Below are 11,089 nucleotides of genomic sequence, written 5' to 3' on the forward strand. Positions count from 1 at the left end.
CTCCAATCATCACTCCATTTTGAATCGATTTGTCAGCACTGTGCACCCACTTGCAAGAGCAAAAAATATGAGAAAGCAGCTGCGCGTATGGTGTCCTGGTCACTTCATTTATTTAGCGGCCCGTCCTTGTAACCGCAGCTGGGATTGGCCGATGCAGATCCACAAACGACAAGAGGTTGTGGTGAATTTACATCATTGCCCGTTCTTTTTAATCAAAAGAAAGACTAGGCTGGGTTCTCTTTTCTTTTGGACTGTGGCGGACCTTAAACGAACGAAACCTATTTCCAAAAGTTCTTTTTTTTAGAGTATACAAATTGTATATCATATAGCTTTATAAAAAAAGGAAGAATTGTAAATACAAAATGATTAAAACATGCGGCAAACAGCGAGCTTAACAAGAACTCCACCCCTTGGTAGTCCAAAGACAGTGTGGACTAGCCATCCACGATGGCCAACACAACTACAAAGCAAAAGCACGTGTTCAAAATAGAAAAACCTAGCCGCGTCTCAACCGAAGCCGGTCACAACCGACGAAACACCAACTCCCATCAAAGCTTCCCTTGTCGACATACCATCCATTCATTATGCCTGAAGGAGGTGGCAAAGCGTATGGCGGGACTCGATCATACCCAAGAAAGGCATCGTCTTGGGATCACAAGCGACGGCCGTACACTGCGTCGCGAAAGATCAATAACAAACAATGGCGAACACCGAAGGAGCGTGGCGAAAGATCTCCACACATACGATGCTCTCAAATAGTGGGCCGGTGTCGAGGACGCTGCCATTGTGTTGATTCGGAGAATATCGAGGGGGAGATGGTTGCACGCCTCGACAACGCCTCCAAGGAGGGGAACAACACCCATGGGTGCCATCGTCACCGACCTGGCAAAACCGGAAGGACCTTCATCTATATCGCCACACATCTCCGCACCTCCAAAGATTGGGGCAACACCGTTCTTATATCTTCATACCGCTGCCGTCGCAGCCACACATCTGTGGTTCATCGACACCACACACATCAGCGAGAAATGCGGCCCCAACCTCCAACATCAACCCTGGCCAGCAACCACCCGACACGTGGGCAAGGACCAGGCACGCCACACTGGTAGTCACCCGCTCCAGGGGACATCCACGCCACGGACCCCCACAGGCACCGTCCAAAATCGAGCAGGTCAGGGATCTGACCCCGCACATTGATAATTCCCAAGTGCAAGGAATCATCGTAGCGCTTTTCAAAGATGGAAGTGGTAAGTATGGAGTGTCGAACCCACAAGGAGCTAAAGGTAAGGTCAGTATTCTCTCACGTCCTATCTGTCACCGATATGACTCTACGTACACCAAGTATTTGCTTCTATCTAGTAACGAGAAATAAAATTGCATTGTGGGCATAAAGAAGATAGCTTTGCATGATATTGGAGAACTAAAATATGAAAATAGTTGTTGTGTTAAATAGAGTTAGATATATTACAAGTAGCAAGTTGTTGGGGAACGTCGCATGGGAAACAAAAAATTTCCTACGCGCACGAAGACCTATCATGGTGATGTCCATCTACGAGAGGGGATGAGTGATCTATGTACCCTTGTAGATCGTACAGCAGAAGCGTTAGAGAACGCGGTTGATGTAGTGGAACGTACTCACGTCCCTCGATCCGCCCCGCGAATAATCCCGCGATCAGTCCCACGATCTAGTACCGAACGGACGGCACCTCCGCGTTCAGCACACGTACAGCTCGACGATGATCTCGGCCTTCTTGATCCAGCAAGAGAGACGGAGAGGTAGAAGAGTTCTCCGGCAGCGTGACGGCGCTCCGGAGGTTGGTGATGACCTTGTCTCAGCAGGGCTCCGCCCGAGCTCCGCAGAAACACGATCTAGAGGAAAAACCGTGGAGGTATGTGGTCGGGCTGCCGTGGAAAAGTCGTCTCAAATCAGCCCTAAAACCTCCGTATATATAGGTGGGAGGGAGGGGGCCTTGCCTTGGGGTCCAAGGACCCTCAAGGGGGTTGGCCGAGCCAAGGGGGAGGACTCTCCCCCCCAAACCGAGTTGGACTAGGTTTGGTGGGAGGGAGTCCTCCTCCCTTCCCACCTCCTCCCTTTTTTTTCCTTTTCCTCTTGATTTTTCTTCTCTTGGCGCATAGACCACTTGTGGGCTGTCCCACCAGCCCACTAAGGGCTGGTGTGTCTCCCTCAAGGCCTATGGGCTTCCCCGGGGTGGGTTGCCCCCCCCCCCCGGTGAACTCCCGGAACCCATTCGTCATTCCCGGTACATTCCCGGTAACTCCGAAAACCTTCCGGTAATCAAATGAGGTCATCCTATATATCAATCTTCGTTTCCGGACCATTCCGGAAACCCTCATGACGTCCGTGATCTCATCCGGGACTCCGAACAACATTCGGTAACCAACCATATAACTCAAATACGCATAAAACAACGTCGAACCTTAAGTGTGCAGACCCTGCGGGTTCGAGAACTATGTAGACATGACCCGAGAGACTCCTCGGTCAATATCCAATAGCGGGACCTGGATACCCATATTGGATCCTACATATTCTACGAAGATCTTATCGTTTGAACCTTAGTGCCAAGGATTCGTATAATCCCGTATGTCATTCCCTTTGTCCCTCGGTATGTTACTTGCCCGAGATTCGATCGTCAGTATCCGCATACCTATTTCAATCTCGTTTACCGGCAAGTCTCTTTACTCGTTCCGTAATACAAGATCCCGCAACTTACACTAAGTTACATTGCTTGCAAGGCTTGTGTGTGATGTTGTATTACCGAGTGGGCCCCGAGATACCTCTCCGTCACACGGAGTGACAAATCCCAGTCTTGATCCATACTAACTCAACTAACACCTTCGGAGACACCTGTAGAGCATCTTTATAGTCACCCAGTTACGCTGTGACGTTTGATACACACAAAGCATTTCTCCGGTGTCAGTGAGTTATATGATCTCATGGTCATAGGAATAAATACTTGACACGCAGAAAACAGTAGCAACAAAATGACACGATCAACATGCTACGTCTATTAGTTTGGGTCTAGTCCATCACGTGATTCTCCCAATGACGTGATCCAGTTATCAAGCAACAACACCTTGTTCATAATCAGAAGACACTGACTATCATCGATCAACTGGCTAGCCAACTAGAGGCATGCTAGGGACGGTGTTTTGTCTATGTATCCACACATGTAAATGAGTCTTCATTCAATACAATTATAGCATGGATAATAAACTATTATCTTGATACAGGAATTATAATAATAACTATATATTTATTATTGCCTCTAGGGCATAATTCCAACAGTCTCCCACTTGCACTAGAGTCAATAATCCAGCCCTCACATCACCATGTGAATTACATTGTAATAAATCTAACACCCATACAGTTCTGGTGTTGATCATGTTTTGGCCGTGGAAGAGGTTTAGTCAGCGGGTCTGCTACATTCAGATCCGTGTGCACTTTGCATATATTTACGTCCTCTTCCTCGACGTAGTCGCGGATGAGGTTGAAGCGTCGTTTGATGTGTCTGGTCTTCTTGTGAAACCGTGGTTCCTTTGCTAAGGCAATGGCACCAGTGTTGTCACAGAACAAGGTTATTGGATTCAGTGCGCTTGGCACCACTCCAAGATCCGTCATGAACTGCTTCATCCAGACACCCTCCTTAGCCGCCTCCGAGGCAGCCATGTACTCCGCTTCACATGTAGAATCTGCTACGACGCTTTGCTTGGAACTTCACCAGCTTACTGCACCCCCATTAAGAATAAATACGTATCCGGTTTGCGACTTAGAGTCGTCTGGATCTGTGTCAAAGCTTGCATCGACGTAACCTTTTACGGCGAGCTCTTCGTCACCTCCATACACGAGAAACATCTCCTTAGTCCTTTTCAGGTACTTCAGGATATTCTTGACCGCTGTCCAGTGATCCACTCCTGGATTACTCTAGAACCTACCTGTCATACTTATGGCCAGGCTAACATCCGGTCTAGTGCACAGCATCGCATCCATGATAGAACCTATGGCTGAAGCATAGGGGACGGAGCGCATATGCTCTCTATCTTCATCAGTTGCTGGGCACTGAGTCTTACTCAATCTCGTACCTTGTAAAACTGGCAAGAACCCTTTCTTGGACTGTTCCATTTTGAACCTCTTCAAAACTTTATCAAGGTATGTGCTTTGTGAAAGTCCTATCAGGCGTTTTGATCTATCCCTATAGATCTTAATGCCTAGAATGTAAGCAGCTTCTCCTAGGTCCTTCATAGAGAAACTTTTTATTCAAGTAACCTTTTATGCTCTCCAAAAGCTCTACGTTGTTTCCAATCAGTAATATGTCATCCACATATAATATTAGAAACGCCACAGAGCTCCCACTCACTTTCTTGTAAATACAGGATTCTCCAACCACTTGTAAAACCCAAATGCTTTGATCACCTCATCAAAGCGTTTGTTCCAACTCCGAGATGCTTGCACCAGTCCATAAATGGATCGCTGGAGCTTGCACACCTTGTCAGCATTTTTAGGATCGACAAAACCTTCGGGTTGCATCATATACAACTCTTCCTTAAGGAAACCGTTAAGGAACGCCGTTTTGACATCCATCTGCCAGATTTCATAATCGAAAAATGCAGCTATTGCTAACATGATTCTGACGGACTTAAGCATCGCTACGGGTGAGAAAGTCTCATCGTAGTCAACTCCTGGAACTTGTGAAAAACCCTTTGCCACAAGTCGAGCTTTATAAACGGTCACATTACCGTCAGCGTCCGTCTTCTTCTTAAAGATCCATTTGTTCTGAATAGCCTTGCGGCCCTCAGGTAGTATCTCCAAAGTCCACACTTTGTTCTCATACATGGATCCTATCTCGGATTTCATGGCTTCTAGCCATTTGTTGGAATCTGGGCCCACCATTGCTTCTTCATAATTTGCAGGTTCATTGTTGTCTAACAACATGATTGATAAGACGGGATTACCGTACCACTCTGGAGCAGCGCGTGATCTCGTCGACCTGCGTGGTTCAACAGAAACTTGAACTGGAGTTTCATGATCATCATCATTAACTTCCTCCTCAACCGGAGTCGCAACGACAGAGGTTTCCCCTTGCCCTGAGCCACCATCCAGAGGGATGAGAGGTTCGACAACCTCGTCAAGTTCTATCTTCCTCCCACTCAATTCTCTCGAGAGAAACTCCTTCTCGAGAAAAGCTCCGTTTTTAGCAACAAACACTTTGCCCTCGGATTTGAGATAGAAGGTGTACCCAACTGTCTCTTTTGGGTAACCTATGAAGACGCACTTTTCCGCTTTGGGTTCCAGCTTTTCAGGCTGAAGATTTTTGACATAAGCATCACATCCCCAAACTTTAAGAAACGATAACTTTGGCCTTTTGCCATACCACAGTTCGTATGGTGTCGTCTCAACGGATTTTGATGGTGCCCTATTTAAAGTGAACGCAGTTGTTTCTAATGCATAACCCCAAAATGATAACGACAAATCAGTAAGAGACATCATAGATCGCACCATCTCTAACAAAGTACGATTACGGCGTTCGGACACACCATTACGCTGTGGTGTTCCAGGCGGTGTCAACTGTGAAACAATTCCACATTTTCTTAAGTGATCACCAAACTCGAAACTCAGATATTCACCCCCACGATCAGACCGTAGGAACTTGATCTTCTTGTTACGATGATTTTCCACTTCACTTTGAAATTGCTTGAACTTTTCAAATGTTTCAGACTTGTGCTTCATCAAGTAGACATAACCATACCTACTCAAATCGTCAGTGAAGGTGAGAAAATAACGATATCCGCCGCGTGCCTCCACGCTCATTGGACCACACACATCGGTATGTATGATTTCCAATAAGTCACTTGCACGCTCCATTGTTCCGGAGAACGGAGTCTTAGTCATCTTGCCCATGAGGCATGGTTCGCACGTGTCAAGTGAATCAAAGTCAAGTGACTCCAAAAGTCCATCAGCATGGAGTTTCTTCATGCGCTTTACACCAATATGACCTAAGCGGCAGTGCCACAAAAATATGGCGCTATCATTGTTTACTCTAACTCTTTTGGTCTCAATGTTATGTATATGCGTATCGCTATCAAGATTCAATATGAACAATCCTCTCACATTCGGTGCATGACCATAAAAGATGTTACTCATAGAAATAGAACAACCATTATTCTCAGACTTAAAAGAGTAACCGTCTCGCAATAAACAAGATCCAGATATAATGTTCATGCTCAACGCAGGCACTAAATAACAATGATTTAAGTTCATCACTAATCCCGATGGTAGCTGAAGTGACACTATGCCGACGGCGATTGCATCAACCTTGGAACCGTTTCCTACGCGCATCGTCACTTCGTCTTTCGCCAGCCTTCGTCTATTCCGCAGTTCGTGCTTCGAGTTGCAAATATGAGCAACAGAACCGGTATCGAATACCCAGGCACTACTACGAGAGCCGGTTAAGTACACATCAATAACATGTATATCAAATATACCTGATTTTTCTTTGCCCGCCTTCTTATCTGCCAGATACTTGGGGCAATTGCGCTTCCAGTGACCCATACCCTTGCAATAGAAGCACTCTGTTTCAGGCTTAGGTCCAGCCTTGGGTTTCTCCGGCGGATTGGCAACAGGCTTGCCGCTCTTCTTTGAATTGCCCTTCTTGCCTTTGCCGTTTCTCTTGAAACTAGTGGTCTTGCTCACCATCAACACTTGATGATCTTTACGGAGTTCAGACTCTGCGACTTTCAGCATCGCAAACAACTCGCCGGGAGACTTGTTCATCCCTTGCATGTTGTAGTTCAACACAAAGCCTTTATAGCTTGGCGGCAGTGATTGAAGGATTCTGTCAGCGATAGCTTCTTCCGGGAGTTCAATCCCCAGCTCAGCTAGACGGTTTGAGTACCCAGACATTTTGAGCACATGTTGACTGACAAACGAGTTTTCCTCCATCTTGCAAGCATAGAATTTATCGGAGGTCTCATACCTCTCGATCCGGGCGTTCTTCTGAAACATAAACTCCAACTCCTGGAACATCTCAAATGCTCCATGACGCTCAAAGCGACGTTGAAGTCCCGGTTCTAAGCCATACAAGACTGCACATTGAACTATTGAGTAGTCCTCCTTACGTGCTAAGCAAGCGTTCTTAACATCCTGATCAGCCGTAGCGGGTGGTTCATCTCCTAGCGCAGCATTAAGGACATAATCCTTCTTCCCAGCTTGTAAGATTAGCTTAAGATTACGAGCCCAGTCTACAAAGTTGCTTCCATCATCTTTCAACTTAGCTTTCTCTAGGAACGTATTAAAATTCAGGGTGACTGTCGCGTGAGCCATGATCTACAACACAAATATATTCAAAGTGGACTTAGACTATGTTCAAGATAATTAGAGTTCAACTTAATAAAATTATATGCTAAACTCCCACTCAAAAAGTACATCTCTCTAGTCATTTGAGTGGTTCATGATCCACTTACACTATCCCAAGTCCGATCATCACGTGAGTTGAGTATAGTTTCAGTGGTAAGCATCCCTATGCTAATCATATCAACTATATGATTCATGATCGACCTTTCGGTCTCATGTGTTCCGAGGCTATGTCTGCACATGCTAGGCTCGTCAAGCTTAACCCGAGTGTTCCGCGTGCGCAACTGTTTTGCACCCGTTGTATGTGAACGTTGAGTCTATCACACCCGATCATCACGTGGTGTCTCGAAACGACGAACTGTAGCAACGGTGCACAGTCGGGGAGAACACAATTTCGTCTTGAAATTTTAGTGAGAGATCACCTCATAATGCTACCGTCGTTCTAAGCAAAATAAGGTGCATAAAAGGCTTAACATCACATGCAATTCATAAGTGACATGATATGGCCATCATCACGTGCTTCTTGATCTCCATCACCAAAGCACCGGCACGATCTTCTTGTCACCGGCGCCACACCATGATCATCCATCAACGTGTTGCCATCAGGGTTGTCGTGCTACTTATGCTATTACTACTAAAGCTACATCCTAGCAAAATAGTAAACGCATCTGCAAGCACAAACGTTAGTATAAAGACAACCCTATGGCTCCTGCCGGTTGCCGTACCATCGACGTGCAAGTCGATATTAACTATTACAATATGATCATCTCATACATCCAATATATCACATCACATCGTTGGCCATATCACATCACAATCATACCCTGCAAAAACAAGTTAGACGTCCTCTAATTTTGTTGTTGCATGTTTTACGTGGTGACCAAGGGTATCTAGTAGGATCGCATCTTACTTACGCAAACACCACAACGGAGATATATGAGTTGCTATTTAACCTCATCCAAGGACCTCCTCGGTCAAATCCGATTCAACTAAAGTTGGAGAAACCGTCACTTGCCAGTCATCTTTGAGCAAAGGGGGTTACTCGTAACGATGAAACCAGTCTCTCGTAAGCGTACGAGTAATGTCGGTCCAAGCCGCTTCAATCCAACAATACCGCGGAATCAAGAAAAGACTAAGGAGGGCAGCAAAGCGCACATCACCGCCCACAAAACCTTTTGTGTTCTACTCGAGAAGACATCTACGCATGAACCTAGCTCATGATGCCACTGTTGGGGAACGTCGCATGGGAAACAAAAAATTTCCTACGCGCACGAAGACCTATCATGGTGATGTCCATCTACGAGAGGGGATGAGTGATCTACGTACCCTTGTAGATCGTACAGCAGAAGCGTTAGAGAACGCGGTTGATGTAGTGGAACGTCCTCACGTCCCTCGATCCGCCCCGCGAATAATCCCGCGATCAGTCCCACGATCTAGTACCGAACGGACGGCACCTCCGCGTTCAGCACACGTACAGCTCGACGATGATCTCGGCCTTCTTGATCCAGCAAGAGAGACGGAGAGGTAGAAGAGTTCTCCGGCAGCGTGACGGCGCTCCGGAGGTTGGTGATGACCTTGTCTCAGCAGGGCTCCGCCCGAGCTCCGCAGAAACACGATCTAGAGGAAAAACCGTGGAGGTATGTGGTCGGGCTGCCGTGGAAAAGTCGTCTCAAATCAGCCCTAAAACCTCCGTATATATAGGTGGGAGGGAGGGGGCCTTGCCTTGGGGTCCAAGGACCCTCAAGGGGGTCGGCCGAGCCAAGGGGGAGGGCTCTCCCCCCCCAAACCGAGTTGGACTAGGTTTGGTGGGAGGGAGTCCTCCTCCCTTCCCACCTCCTCCCTTTTTTTTTTCTTTTCCTCTTGATTTTTCTTCTCTTGGCGCATAGACCACTTGTGGGCTGTCCCACCAACCCACTAAGGGCTGGTGTGTCTCCCTCAAGGCCTATGGGCTTCCCCGGGGTGGGTTGCCCCCCCGGTGAACTCCCGGAACCCATTCGTCATTCCCGGTACATTCCCGGTAACTCCGAAAACCTTCCGGTAATCAAATGAGGTCATCCTATATATCAATCTTCGTTTCCGGACCATTCTGGAAACCCTCGTGACGTCCGTGATCTCATCCGGGACTCCGAACAACATTCGGTAACCAACCATATAACTCAAATACGCATAAAACAACATCGAACCTTAAGTGTGCAGACCCTGCGGGTTCGAGAACTATGTAGACATGACCTGAGAGACTCCTCGGTCAATATCCAATAGCGGGACCTGGATGCCCATATTGGATCCTACATATTCTACGAAGATCTTATCGTTTGAACCTTAGTGCCAAGGATTCGTATAATCCCGTATGTCATTCCCTTTGTCCTTCGGTATGTTACTTGCCCGAGATTCGATCGTCAGTATTCGCATACCTATTTCAATCTCGTTTACCGGCAAGTCTCTTTACTCGTTTCGTAATACAAGATCCCGCAACTTACACTAAGTTACATTGCTTGCAAGGCTTGTGTGTGATGTTGTATTACCGAGTGGGCCCCGAGATACCTCTCCGTCACACGGAGTGACAAATCCCAGTCTTGATCCATACTAACTCAACTAACACCTTCGGAGACACCTGTAGAGCATCTTTGTAGTCACCCAGTTACGCTGCGACGTTTGATACACACAAAGCATTCCTCCGGTGTCAGTGAGTTATATGATCTCATGGTCATAGGAATAAATACTTGACACGCAGAAAACAGTAGCAACAAAATGACACGATCAACATGCTACGTCTATTAGTTTGGGTCTAGTCCATCACGTGATTCTCCCAATGACGTGATCCAGTTATCAAGCAACAACACCTTGTTCATAATCAGAAGACACTGACTATCATCGATCAACTGGCTAGCCAACTAGAGGCATGCTAGGGACGGTGTTTTGTCTATGTATCCACACATGTAAATGAGTCTTCATTCAATGCAATTATAGCATGGATAATAAACTATTATCTTGATACAAGAATTATAATAATAACTATATATTTATTATTGCCTCTAGGGCATAATTCCAACACAAGTATGGGATAATGATGGTATGGTGTGCGAAATCATCCTAGGCAATTGATGATGAGATCGGTACAAATAGCAAGTATGGGATAAAAGTTCATTAACTAATGACCTTAGGTACACATCAATGTCATTGTCTGGTTGCTTAGGGCCTTGGATGATCACTCGTATCATAATGAACTTCTGCTTCATGCACAACCAAGGAGGAAGGTTATACATAAATAGAGTCACATGCCATGTGCCATGCTTGCTGCTCTGCTCTCCAAAAGGGTTAACACCATCTACACTTAAACCAAACCATACGTTCCTTGGGTCACCTGTAAAGTCTCTTCACTTTATCTCGATCTTTCTCCACTGCGACCTGTCAGCGGGTGCTCTCAACTTTCTATCTTTCTTACGGTCTTTTATGTGCCATTGCATCAACTCGGCATGCTTTTTGTTTCTTAACAGACGTTTTAACCGTGGTATTATAGGAGCATACCACATCACCTTCGCAGGAACCCTCTTCCCGGTGCGCTGGCCCTCAACATCACCAGGGTCATCTCTTCTGATCTTATACCGCAATGCACCGTATACCGAGCATGCGTTCAAATCCTCGTATGCAACGCGGTAGAGGATGCGGTCATTAGGGCATGCATGTATCATCTACACCTCCAATCCGAGAGGGCATAAAACC

Source organism: Hordeum vulgare, chromosome 7H (assembly GCF_904849725.1).
Source record: "Hordeum vulgare subsp. vulgare chromosome 7H, MorexV3_pseudomolecules_assembly, whole genome shotgun sequence".
NCBI classification, from domain to species: Eukaryota; Viridiplantae; Streptophyta; class Magnoliopsida; order Poales; family Poaceae; genus Hordeum; species Hordeum vulgare.